At 39.3% G+C, this 14,198-nt stretch overlaps 1 pseudogene; it reads right to left on the bottom strand.

Moving 5' to 3' along the window:
* Positions 1-2,592: 2,592 nt before the first annotated feature.
* Positions 2,593-9,453, bottom strand: LOC148032521 (pyrophosphate-energized vacuolar membrane proton pump 1-like; annotated as a pseudogene).
* Positions 9,454-14,198: the final 4,745 nt, after the last annotated feature.

Here is a 14,198-nt window from a genome sequence, read left to right as displayed (position 1 = left end):
CTCTGGTGTGGGAGAGTGGCCAAGGTGTCTAGTCATCTCTCCCATGAAGTCTTCCTTACTAGGAAAACCTCAAAAAATGCATTGATCCCTCTGCCAAACAAGCCCAATGTATCATTCATGCGATCCAAATCTGGGTCAATGTACAAGGAACTTTCAATCAATCCCCATATAGGAAAAAAAGAGAATTCCCCATGGAATTCCCTAGTTGAAAATACATATAAGTGGGAAAAGTAAAAACTAGGGAAAATGGGACATTTCCTAGTGAGAATAAGTAGGGAATCACATAAGACCTTTCCTATGTAGGAAATACTTCCTACATAGGAAAATACAAAATTTTCTATGTAGGGAATAATTCCTATATAGGAAATATTTCATATATAGAAAAAAATTTCTAGAGGTGATTCCCTAGGTATTCTCACTAAAAAATCTCTCATTTTTCCTATTTTTTACATTCCCTACTTATACGTACTTTCAACTAGGGAATTCCGTGGAAATTCTCTTTTTTCCTTATCACTTTATCTACTTTGCCTTTCCTCTTAGACATGCTAATATCAAACAAGAAATTGCACATTAAATTTTTAACTAGAAAATTATATAGAGAATGTCATCATTTCTAAGTAAGGATCAATAACATACATCTAATGATCAAAATAGATTAAACAAATTAAGACATCAACATCTACTTCTAGCAACCAAAATAAAAATGAAAATAATTTTAAAGGAGCATAGAACTAAAAACTAATTAAGCAACATGTGTGTCTTGATTTTTTTATCCCTCAAATCTCCAATATGTTGCAAAGTAATAAATGTTTGTCTACCCTCTTCTCTAAATTTCAACATGGGTGGCCGATAGATATCATCATATGATGGTATGCGTATCACTCCTATTGATACTCAAGTGATCAAATATCATTATTTAGTATAACCATTTCAAAAAATGACTCATTATCAATATAAGAAAGCTGGTAATACCTGATTCTTGGCTTGAAGAAGTGTTAAGGCAAGCAATCTCAATGTCTTCCTTTCTTGCATTGTCTCTTGTGTTATCTTTAGTAACTTGTTTACCTATATATACATAGAGTTAACCAAAGCTCACGATAATACAAGGTTATGAAAAATTTCAATAACACAAAAGAAAGTAATTAGATATTTTGTATCAATTTGGGTCACCAAATTTGTACAAGTTTTTTATCCTTAAAGTTGGTACCTGCATCTTGACTTGAAGAAACATTATTGCAAGTAGCCTCCTTATCTCCCTTTCTTACATTACCTCTTTTCTCACCTTTTGTTGTTCTTTAATCTATATTTATATATATACACACAATTACTCAAAGTTTAAAAATATAAATAACTATGAACACTTTAAATTAGACAAAGAGACTAATTAAAGCTAGTTAATCTCAAAATGAATCACCTAATAAAGCAAGATGTAAAATATATACAAATTTTAATTTTCAAAGTTTAGTAGAAATAAAGACATATACCTATATCGTGATTTGAAGAGACATTAGGGCCAATGACCTCCTTAGCTTTCATTGTTCCATTATCTCTTGTACCATCATTTGTGATTTTCTTACCTTTACGTACACATAATAAACCAAAGTTTAGAAACATAAGAGACATTTGTAAAACATCAAAACACGCATTTGTAAAACATCAAAACATCAAAACACACATACCTTTTTTGCCCTGTTCTTTACACCATGTGATAGTAAATTGAGCAGGTGAAAACAAGAAATTCATTGTTCATACTTTTATGGGCTCACCAACTTCTCCTTCTGATTTGAAGCATCTTACAGACTTCCTGTTGAACAGTGTGCGAGGGAGACGAGGAACAGAGGAAGAGAGAAGAGAAGAGAGACACGAGACACCAGAAGTGGAACCCCAGAAGTGCATCAAGTGAGCACACATTAGCTGCAACATCAGCTCCTTAGCTAGAATAGATAAAACATCAAGTAGAAAAAACATAAGCTTGAAGAGACGAATCAACTGAAAATAGACAAACAACTGGAAACAATGAAACATCAGCTAGAACAACTCAACAGCTGGAATAATAATGAAACATCAGCTGGAACATTTCAACAGCTGGAATAAAAATGAAATCAAATATCATCCCATCAGCTCGAAACATTTCTTATAAACAAAGCGTGGAATAATTTCAACGCATTAGCTGTAATATAGATGAAATGATATGAAACATAGCCTGAAGAGCAAAAAATCAGCTGGAAGAAAGAAACATTTAGAATAATCAAATGATGAACAAAATACCAACAATCATCAGCAAGAGCTCATTAGTTTTCTTACTGCCGCTCAGAGCCCAAGCAAACATCTTAGCAATCTGCTTCTGGGACTCTAGGAACATCTTTGTACGCTTGGCCTCCAGATCATCATGAAATCGCTCAGACTCTCTCTACATCTATAGTTTCATCTCTTCTAATTTGAGAAAGTACTCCCCCAAAGTGCGGATCACAGAGACCAATTCGGAGAGCGGAGTGCTATCAACTGGGGGCTGTTGATGCCGCAAGCTGGACTTTGAAAAAGTCCTATGGTTGAGGAATCTGTCCATCTTGAAAGCCTTCGCGGCCTCATAGTCTATATTGTGGCTGCGCTTCTTATGGAGAGATGTGTAAGAAGTATCATGGTCATCCAGAGACCGGTTGCGATACCAGTATTATCACTTATGGGACCATATGCATCTATGGCTAGACAGGTGGCAATGGTACAAAGCATTCCAAGAGCTGCAACTGTGATCCTGTACATGGCTGCTAGGGTATGGCTGACATAGATGGCAACAGCAATAGCAAATATTGGAACAATTACAAACTTGTAGCCAAGTGCCAAACCAAAGATGACAATGGTAGCAGCTCCTGTCCTGCAAGAATCAGCAACATCTTGGACTGGTCTGTATGTATTGCTAGTAAAATACTCTGTAACATAGCCAATTACCAACCCTGCCCAAAGCCCTACTCCAACGCAAAAAAATAGTTTCCAGTTTTGAACCATCTTTGCACCACCGTTAGGATCATATATGTAAAACATGGACGATAGTGCCAGCCAACAAACAAAAGCTGCACCGAATGTCATTAAGATGGTGGATATTAACATTCTCTTCAGTGTAGATTCAATATCCCTTAGATTTGAGATCTTGAACACATCAGTTGCGAACAAGGTTGTGATGAGGCACACCACAATGCCCATAAAGCTAATGAGTAGAGGGAAGCACATAGCAGTGAAGTCATGATTTGTGCCAAATGATGACATGGAAGCCAGAACAAGAGCTGCGCAAGAAGCTTCAGCAAAGGAGCCAAACAAATCTAAACCCATTCCAGCAATATCTTTCACATTATCACCCACATTGTCAGCAATGATCGTTGGATTTTGCGGATCGTCCTCTCGGATATTCCTTTCTACTTTTCCAACAAGATCTGCTCCAACATCCGCAGTTTTGGTATAGATTCCACCTCCAACCCTTTCAAATAGAGCCACGGATGAGCATCCAAGCCCATAGCCAGTGATGGCCTCAAAAAGGCCCTCCCAATCATCCTTGTAATACAGCTAGAACTTTTTTATAGTGATGTATAAAACTATGAGGCCATTAGCAATAAGAAAGAAACCCATCACCGAACCTAATTGAAAGGCGATTTTGAATACTTTGCCTATCCCTTTTCTGGCTTCCAAAGTTGTGTGAGCATTCGCATATGTTGCGATCATCGTGCCCAAAAATCCCGACACTATGGACGTCAAAGCTCCCAATATAAATGCAACTATAGTGAAAATTGTTGTAAAGAGAGTTGGGGCACATTCTTGCTTTGGATCGTATCTGCAAGGTTGGGGCTTAGTACTGAACCCCTTCACAGATCCCAGGAACAAGAAAATGACAGCAGCAAATATGCCCATGAAATAAACCAAATACTTGTACTCTGTCAGCAAAAACGATGTGGCTCCTATGGATATGGCTTGTTGAATTTCAACGCATTTCCTAATAGCTGCTACATCTGATTCCTCATCCAATCTATCATCCTCGTCACAATCAGGAAATCAGTGAAATGCCTGTTGGTTCTCGCCCACAATGCCTGCATGTCAAATGCCTATTGGTTCTCACCCACAATCAGGAAATCAGTGAAAAATTAATTGCCCTTCTCGTCATTGTACTCAAAGGCATATGCCATGATGCTTCCTTCTGTTAGCCCTGAGCTTCTGCCAACTTTTATTACCCTCCTCCCCACGATGTTGTTGATGCTTGCTTGCAAGTCAATAGTTATAACATCTCCCATCTCACCTACCCCTTTGATAGTAGTTGTGACTTTGGAGACATCAAAATTGTCCCCGAATGGAATGAAAGCACCATCAACTCGCACAAATGTCTCTGCCCCATGAGCAAACATCATCAAGTATCAATATTGTCATATCAAGAAATGGAAACCAGAATTCTTCTTTCAACTCACAGAGAAGTTTATAAAATGGACAATAAAGAATGCCTTAACAGCAGACAGCTCAAAAACAAGTAGCAAAGAGGGAAACCTAGATTCACACTTGTAAAAATGCCATACCACCTCTCATCTGTAATAAAAGACGTTGCCCTTTTCACTGCACCCAAATAAACACCAGGTCCAACATTTGGAGGCAATGGATGGAACATCTTCTGGTTGGGGTAGTCAAATCAACCACAACATGTCGATTTGTCAGAAACCCAACCTGACGAGTCCCTCTCCTACTCTGTACTATGGCTCCAAGTGTACCAAATGTCTCCTGACATGCAATCCGTGAAATTCACCAGAGAGAGAAACGTATCAGAATTGTCAAACTAGTAATGATGCAACAATTATTTGTTGAATAGTGCACGAGGGAGACGAGGAACGGAGGAAGAGAGAGGAAAAGAGAGACACAAGACACCGAAAGTGAAACCCCAGAAGTGTGTCAACTGAGCACACATGATAGAAATATATAGAGGGGACCTAGGGCGCTATATATAGATAGACTATATATAGCTAACACCCCCACTCAAATAAAGGTCCCTTACTATGGATGAAAAAACCCTTGGGGGCTCAAGGGAAAAACCCACAACTCTATATAGGCCTACCGTTATATTAATATTCAAAATATAAAATTACAAAATTGAACTTACAAGAGCCTATTCATAGGCGTCAAAGGAGCTACATCACTCGTGAATTACAACATCAACGGAGAAGGAGCTACATCACTCCTGAATTACAACAACCTATGCAGAGGCATCAAAAGAGCTTTATCACTCCTAAAAATACATGTAAAATAAATAAAATCTCCAAGAAATTCCTTCAACTGAACTTGGGATGTAGGCAGTATATCTGTCACATCAAAACTTAAAGAAAAACATTATAGTGACATTAGAACAACACAAGGTATATAGAGACGGTTCGCGACGCCGCTCTATAGACAACATAACACATGTGGGGCCCCATGAACAGAATATAAATAAAATAATTTGTCATCAGCTGGAATATAGACGCTCATCAGCTGGAAAGAATATAAACGAAATAATGTGTCATCAACTGGAATATAGACCCTCATCGGCTGGAAAGAATATAAGCGAAACAATGTATCATCAGCTAGAATATAGACGCTCATCAATGGAATAACGAACGAGGACGATCATTATGAAGCATGGCAATATCAACATCCAAAAGTAATGTTGATGCTGAAATGTAGAGAGAAAGGCAAGCCAGCCATATACATATCCAGTTAATCAAAAGGCTGGTTGAGGTGATCACTCCCACAGCTTCATGCGGATCCATTTGGCTCTCTTTGGGGTCTTCATCCCCTGTACAGGTGCCACAAGATGAAATCCTCCAAGCACATCATACAAGATGGTGAAAACAACTGCAAGTTGGCAAGACCAATACAACTGAATGCAAGGCATTGACAAACAAGAACCATCAACAGTGTACAAGGACAAGAACCACCAACAAGATAAACATACATCATGATCAACAGAGATGAACATGGTTGCACAATGATCTACACGACAGTAAGTATATGGGAAAGACTAGATACCGATTCCCAGGAAACTGCATTTGCATTTGAATCTTTGTCCTTTAAATAAAGACAGTAAGTATATGGGACAGACTAGATACTGATTCCCAGGAAACTGCATTAGCATTTGAATCTTTGTCCTTTAACTAAATTGAGGAGACCATACAATGATAGAAGACACAAACCTCTTTCTGTAGAGAAGCTCTACAACACCGTCCTGCAAAGGCTCAGCAGAAAGAAGCCAGGACCTAGTTGCCTTGTAAGCTTCTTTATAAAACTTCTCCCACTTAGACTCTTCATGTGTGTGTGTTCTTCTCTCTTTCTGACATTTTTTGAACCATATTTGAAGGACCTTGGCTATTGTTCTTCTCTCTTTCTGGCATTTTTTGAACCAGATTTGAAGGACCTTGGCTGCCTTTTCCTGCTCAAACAAGATATTCTCCAAATCCTATGGATCCCCACATCTTCCACTTCCACTTCTGAGTTCACACTGTTCAAATGGGCATCCTCCCAAGCTTCAAAATCAGCTACATTCTCCAGCTGAATCTGATCATTTACTGGGGACTCATTGATTTTGATTAGAGCACCATTTCTATCAACTTCAAACTTGGATTTCACAGGATCAGAAAACCAAGATGCCGATTGCTTTCCAGCTAATTTTACTGCAGCACCTCTAGAAAAGGTCCATAGAACTATGTAAAACTGGATATCTGAAGTAAATTTGAGAAATTCGGAACTTGTAGTCTCTGGCTTAGCCACAATAGTTGTGGAAACATTCTTGATACATCATATTTTGTTCCTTTCTTGGAAGATGAGAGCAAGATAAAACAATGACAGTTTGAATTCGCAATACTGCTGCTATTTTTTGGTCAATGTAATACCAAAATGACGATCTGTTTTCCCAAAAATAAAATGCCAATTCACATGTCGGTGGGGATGCGCAAAAAGTGGAAGTCATGTGCCCTGATCTTGGAGTCGAAACAGGAGCCCGGGATGTTCGAAGTGGAGAGGCTGAGGGTGCCGTTGACATGGACCCAAGTTGGAGGATCTAGACAACACATATAGTGCCTCTCTGAGCAGAAAAACCGAGTAGAAAAAAAAACATCTCCTGATTCTTACCAGCCCCTTTTCTTCTGGCTCTACATTTCTTACTACCGTGAACTGAAGAGCCTAGGGAACGTGGTGTAGATGCATTTGCATCCTTGTCTAACAATCCACTGCTAGCTGAAGAGGCCTGAGATTGAAGGCATGCACTCACATCTCTTTCAAGGACAGTGGAAGGGGTACTGCTCTGTTCAGGATTGGGAATGATCTCCTACGCGCAGGGAAGTATCCTTCTCTACTGTTAGGCAGTGTCACAAAGTACCCCACGGGGATGACATCCTTGATGGGGAACTGCTCTGTTCAGGATTGGGAATGATCTCCTACGCAGGGAAGTATCCTTCTCTTCTCCCTGCAGTAGAATCTCATCTAGAAAGTTCATCTGCAAATTTGATGTCAATTGACCTTGGCCCTACGCCATGGCAACTTCCACTGCAGCCTGGCGAGACTCCACAGATCCATGGAAGGGAACTAAGTGAGGGGGATCTCCTACCCCCTCGTGAAGCAGTCTTGCGCACAGGAGAGAGGCTACAATCCTTACCTGGAGAGCGACAAGCTATGGTCTTTAGGAGATCGACTACCCCTGTCAGCATATGGCGATTCCTTTATGTCATAGGAGGACAAGCTACGGTCTTTAAGAGATAGACTACCCCTATCAGCATATGGTGATTCCTTTCTATCATAGGATCGGTGCTTGGGACGATCATCAGTACCCCTGCTAGGGCTTCTACTACGGCTCCAGCTTGGACTTCGAGCAGGGCTTCGGCTCCTACTACGACTAGGACTTCGAGTCAGACTGCGGCTGCGGCTCCTGCTGCGTCTGCGGTAGGAATCCCTGTCCTGAACATGATATCGATCATGATCATACTTGTCCCGGCTACATCCATGTCTGGCAGCAATGGTCAGGTCACTACGGGGAGGCAGAGGCAAGATATATATATTGCAACTAAAAATCTGTCAATCTTCACCTCTACAGTGTAAAAAGCACCATCAGTTGTTTAATTGATATATGATGAAGCATGTACACACTCTGAGCATTTCTCAAAGTTATGGAAAGGAGGGGAAAAGTGTGCGAAAAACATCTAATGACACCAAAAACACAGAAACACATGAGATGGTCATTTCTATTTTCTATACACAAATATGGACATCATCATGCTACAATTGAGTATATCGGTAAACAAAATGATGATAGATTCGAGAGTGATGCCCCTCGAATATCAATGTAGACATATCAATCTGCCACTAAACTGTACACTATCATAATGCATCAAATGCCCTCATTTGAGACTGTACTCTGTAGGTGCTTAGCAAACACATCCTGTGCTTCTGCAAGTAAGCCACACTTAGCGTACATATCAACCATTGTGTTGGTGACAAGCACGCCAACCATTGTGTTGGTGACAAGCTGGTCTGTTTCCAGTCCCTTTTTGAAAACATCAGTGCTTTGTCATTGGCTTACTTCAATGGATTGCATATCAGCACAAGCCTTGAAGCTACAGGCAAATGTGATGACATCTGGAGGTGCATCTTCCAATTGCATCTGTTCAAAACAATCCAGTGATTCCTTACCAAGGCCATGTTCAACATATCCTCAAATAAGAGAATTCCAAGAAACTGTATCCCGAAAAGGAAGCTTTCCAAACACACTACATGCTTCCTCGGTACCATATGTCTCAAGCTATTTACTAGTTGCGCCCCAAGTCCCCACCTTCAAGAAGAAGGTTCACCACTTGCACTTGATTTTGTGAGAAGTTTGCAACAAATCAAACAACACTTTTGAAACTAATCAATGATCTGAATCAGACCTAGAAAAGATGTATGCCTTCACTAACCTATACAATGACATACAACACATCTAATCATACCAGTTAACATTGTAAGGTATGCTCACATGTAACCTCAGGGTAGAATCAGATCCATTTAACATTGCAAGACAGTCAAAGGTGCGCTTAGCAAATTTGTGCTCTTACTGAATGTGTTGTATTGAAACAATTTTTACCGAAGACGTCCTGGGTGAAATATACTCCTCTTGGATCACCGTGGTCAGCAAGAAGTGTATCATCGAAGTTCCACAAAACATTATCTTCCTAGACCAAGTGCTCCAAAACTCTCAAGTCCACCTTCAACAAGAAGTTCCACCACTTGCACTTGATCTCATGGGAGTTTCACAGGATCAGGAAACCACCTCATCCCACTTTTGAAACAAAATCGATTATCTGAATCAAAATAGAGAAGTGAGCCACCTTTAGCATACATATCCACCAGACTATTACCAATGTATTGGTCATTTTCCAGTCCATTTTTAACAATATCAACATGTATGCCTTTGTTTCGTTCCATGTCTTGTAGCTTAGTACGATCTTTGAGCAGGGCAAGAAACGTATAATTGGTAGGTTGTATGCAAGCCTCTTGCATTTTCTGGTACAGATGGAAAGCATACTCTGTTTCCTCATAATTGATATAGCAGAAAATAAGGGAAGTCCAGGAGTACACATTGTGACAGGCATTTTCTGGTACAAATGGAAAGCATACTCTGTTTCCTCATAATTGATATAGCAAAAAATAAGGGAAGTCCAGGAGTACACATTGTGACATGGCGCTTCTCCACATTCTGCAGCGGCAGAGATGAGGGATGTCCAGGAATAGACATTGTGATGGGGCAGTTTGCCAAAGATCTACAGAGCATCGCACAGGGCAGCACACTCGACAAGGAGCGGCACAAGGTAGTTGCTCATGAATCGATGAGTATCGAGGCCGCGTGCAAGCATACAGGCGTGTAAGTGTCGAGCCATACAAAGATTCTTCTGCTGCCTGCATTTCTACAACAAGGAAAGGCTCGAGGTGATGGAGTTGAAGATCATGAGCATGGCCATGATGCTGTAGACCCTCTTGCGGCCTAGCTTGTGGCCCAGCCAGCCGAAGAAAAGCTGCCTGACGAAGGCCCCCAAGAGGGAGATCCCGTTCACGACTGCGTTCAAGCCTGGCGGCAATGTGCCAACCATGGCTTTCTTGTCAAAGCCATCTTCTCCCGTCAAGCCAAAATTGGGGAGAAGCAATGCGATTAAAAATGCAGATTTAATCCCATCGGATTTGTCTCCCTCCTCTCATGGAACGCCAGATTCGACGCGTTTCCGCGTATTGAATCATGCCTACTCGCGGAGCTTCAGAGTTGATGGACAGGACAGCAAGGAGGAACTCAATCAACTTTTGAACATCCTAGGGCTTTTAGATGGGCCTGATGCATTTGGCATCTCTCTTGAGGCTTGGGAGGCTGGAAAACTGTGGTCTGGATCGTCGGAGCGGTTTTACCGGAGCACAGCACACTCGGTCTAGGTAGATTGAGGAGCAGCATCAGGTAGGGTTTTCTGGTCGGACATCTGGCGCAGAGAGAGGAAGCTCGCTTAGCTCTCAATTGCGACCAACCAGCCCTGTTGTCCAGTCCAGCTCATCGTCATCAGACAATTCTTTCTCATCGAATGCAAGCAGCTCTGATACCATGTTGGAAACTGCGAGGAAGACAAGAGACGAAAGGAAGACATGAGAGAAGAGAGATATGAGACACTAGAAGTGGAACCCCAGAAGTGTGTAAACTGAGCACACATGACATATATAGCGCCCCAAGTCCCCTCTATATATTCCTATCATGTGTGCTCAGTTTACACACTTCTAAGGTTCCACTTCTAGTGTCTCATATCTCTCTTCTCTCCTCTCTTCCTTTCGGTCTATATATAGCGCCCTTAGGTCCCCTCTATATATTCCTATCATGTGTGCTCAATTTACACACTTCTGGGGTTCCACTTCTAGTGTCTCATATCTCTCTTCTCTCCTCTCTTCCTTTCATCTCTTGTCTTCCTCGCAGTTTCCAACAGGCACTTGTTCAAAGAGAGTGAGAAGTGGAAGAGAATAAAATGTTGATCCCCTTGCGGATAAGGCATCATCTCACATTAGCCCCCCAAAAATGAAGTTAAGCCTCATATATGTCCTACTAAATTTGGAGGATCATGTATTAATAACTCCATCTAATGTTTAGAAAAGCTACCCAAATTATTAGGTCCATCTAGCCATAGATGATTGGTCATCAAGATTGAGGTATTCTCATGTTCGTTGATGGGATTTATTTTACTTATCTAATTAGCAAAGGTACCATACTATTACAACATAAAAAAGCAGCTTCCTTTTATTATCATGTTACATAGGGTCCATTAACACAACATCTAGCACATGACAAACACTTTGGAAAACAACATTCTATTGCACAAAAGATAATATATAAAAACACCATTCCATGAAGTAGTATAAAATCCATATCCCTACAGAGAAAACAATTGTCTAGCCTAGGATGTGAGCTTCCAACCCCATAAGATTGGGTTGTATGTGATTACACTACTTCTGTCAACAACACACAGTAGGGAACTTATTAACTTAGAGCCATGATAAGCTTCCCTCAGCATTGAAGGTATCCTATATAATAGGGTCACTTGGCCTTTTGCCTTCTCAAGCACTCATGTAATCAAAAACACCTATCTCCTAAAAGATCATGGGATCCCAACCCACTAGTGAGTATTTTGGCATCTTATAGGATGCTAAGGCATATTGGGATGGAAATGCCAATGGCTTGAACTACAATGATAAAAATTTTGTCAGATTGTTCCATGAAAAATAATAATTTTAGAGAATAATTTCAAAATATTTGTTATAATTAGACAAAATGATAATTTCATAGAGTAATTTTAAAATATTTGTAATAATGTTTTTTGGGGCCATAAATATAGTCGTTGGGATATGATCTTCACAAGTATATATGAATGGTCTTGCTAAAAATTCATGTATCTATTATTTCTAACGATAGAGAAGGGATATGATAGTGCTCATGAATTTTCTTGAGTTGTTCCAAGATTTTTGGGAGCTTTGAATTACCTCTAAGGCTTGACTTATAGGAATAAGGGCTAGAGCAAGTTAGGAGGGATTAGAGGGTAGCATAAATAGACTTGTCATGGATGTTACACTTGATGTTTGTTATGACCACAAGATGATACTAGCCAAATAGGTGCCTATAGGAGAAGTTGCTACACAAGATTGCACACATCATAATTTTTGAATTGCCAAATGCATAGCATGATTGAAATCCTCACGGAGAGTACATTAAGATCCTCTAGGGGTTCAGCCTCTCTTGTAGAGATTCAAACCTATGGTTTTTCACCCAACATGGAAGGTTTAAGATGTATAGGAGAGAATAGCCCAACATGCTTTCCTCCCCTCCTTGCTTTTTATAGTACTCTATTTTAATATTGGCCTTGTTGAGCATGTTCTTAGCACAAAAAGCATGCCTTTCTTTTAGCTCTCTTATTTTTTCTCAAAAGATAAATTCAAAATTTTTCCAATCTTAATTTGATCTTCTTTTCCTCTTGTGTTTTCCTTTTATTATGATGCACTTTCAATGTTCCATTGAGAATTTGCAAGAGTTTCTACATTGTTTGAATTATTTCACCTACCTTTGAGATTGGTGAGAATTTGATATGCTCCCATTGATACTTTTCTATGGAATTTCTCAACTTCAAACCCTAATAAAATGAGAATATCCAATGAGGATTTCTTTGTTTTGGAGCACTAGTTCTTTGGAAAGGTAATATACTTCCACCCTTGTAAGGCTATTTAGGTGTAGCCTTCTTGTTATTCAAGTCACCTCATAGTGAACCTTAAAGTAGCTTCCCATCTATCATGTTGCAAGCTTCCACATAGAGCTAGCTACAATAGTTGGCAATCACTAGAATCCTTGGTACTTATATTTTTGTGTTAAGACATGAAGTTTATAAGTTTAGTGTTATTTGAAAGGTGATAATATAGCAATGTAGTTTGCTTTATTTTCTATAGCCACATGTTTTGGGCAATGCAATTTAGCTTTTTCTCAATATGGCCATGCGCTTTACCTTGGTGGTTCTTTTTTTCCATGTGCACTTCCATGACCAATATGGTCATGCACTTGGTAATGTGCTTTCCTTTTTAATATGGCTATCTAATTTTCATGATAGGGTATATATGATTGTGTGGTTTTCTTGCCATGAACTTTGAATGTTTGCTCTTGTTGCTCATTTGGACAGTAGGGAATATGATGTTAGTGTGTGGAGTTTCTATTTAATCCATTGGTGCAATATGCTTTTTTCTCACTATTATAATCATGAGCTTTGCAATAAGATGGATGTCATGGCCATGATATATGTTTGGTCAATGTGGCCATGTACTTTGCTCAATTTTGTAAGTGTTATTGTTGCTAAATGCAATGACTCTGTTGTTGGGGCCACACAGTTTGTGTTATTCATGTGTACTAAACATCTTTCTTTTAATTTTCTTTTTTGTTATTGTGATTACCTTTCAACAATTGTGGTCTTGCTTTTGTGTCAATGTGAAAAGCTTAGCTGTGAGTAAGTATTATACAAATGTAAATGTCTAATCAATGAATATTTATTTACTAATTATACCTAGAAAAATCATGAGTTCCAAGTTAACTTGATAGAGTATCTATAATTCCCTAGTTAGAGGATAGTACTTGCTAGTTATGACTAGTAAAAAGTAAAATTTTCTAATTAGGTTGATATTATTACTAGTTATACAATAACTTGCTAGATAATGTTGCTAGATAGGGCTTCAATTTTCTAGATACTATCTAGGAAAAGGATGTTACTAGTTAGAAGAGACTAGTGATGGCAAAATTATCTAGTCATAACTAGAAAATTCTACATTCTTCCTAGTTTGGTTAGTAATCTTCCTAGTTATAATGTGAACTTTCTATATAGTAAGTGGTTTAGAGTTTCTTGTGACCTTTGTCCTTACCTTCTTGAAACCATCATTATCAACTTGAATTGAGAAATAGAGAATTGTTATAAACATCATCTTTATCTTATCCTCATTGTACCTTTAATTCCCTATTACATAAAAGTAAGGAATCACATCCTTATAATTCTTTATGTAGGGATTTTCAAAGGAATGTGGGGAATGCTCTATATTCCCTATTATAAGATGTAGGGAACGTAGAGACTTTCAAAGGAATGTAGGGAATGTTCTATATTCCCTATTATAAGATTTAGGGA

This window comes from Lygodium microphyllum, chromosome 8 (assembly GCF_053477565.2).
Source record: "Lygodium microphyllum isolate KBCC chromosome 8, Lygodium_microphyllum_v1.1.10, whole genome shotgun sequence".
NCBI lineage: Eukaryota > Viridiplantae > Streptophyta > Polypodiopsida > Schizaeales > Lygodiaceae > Lygodium > Lygodium microphyllum.
This window is presented reverse-complemented; position numbering and strand designations above follow the sequence as displayed.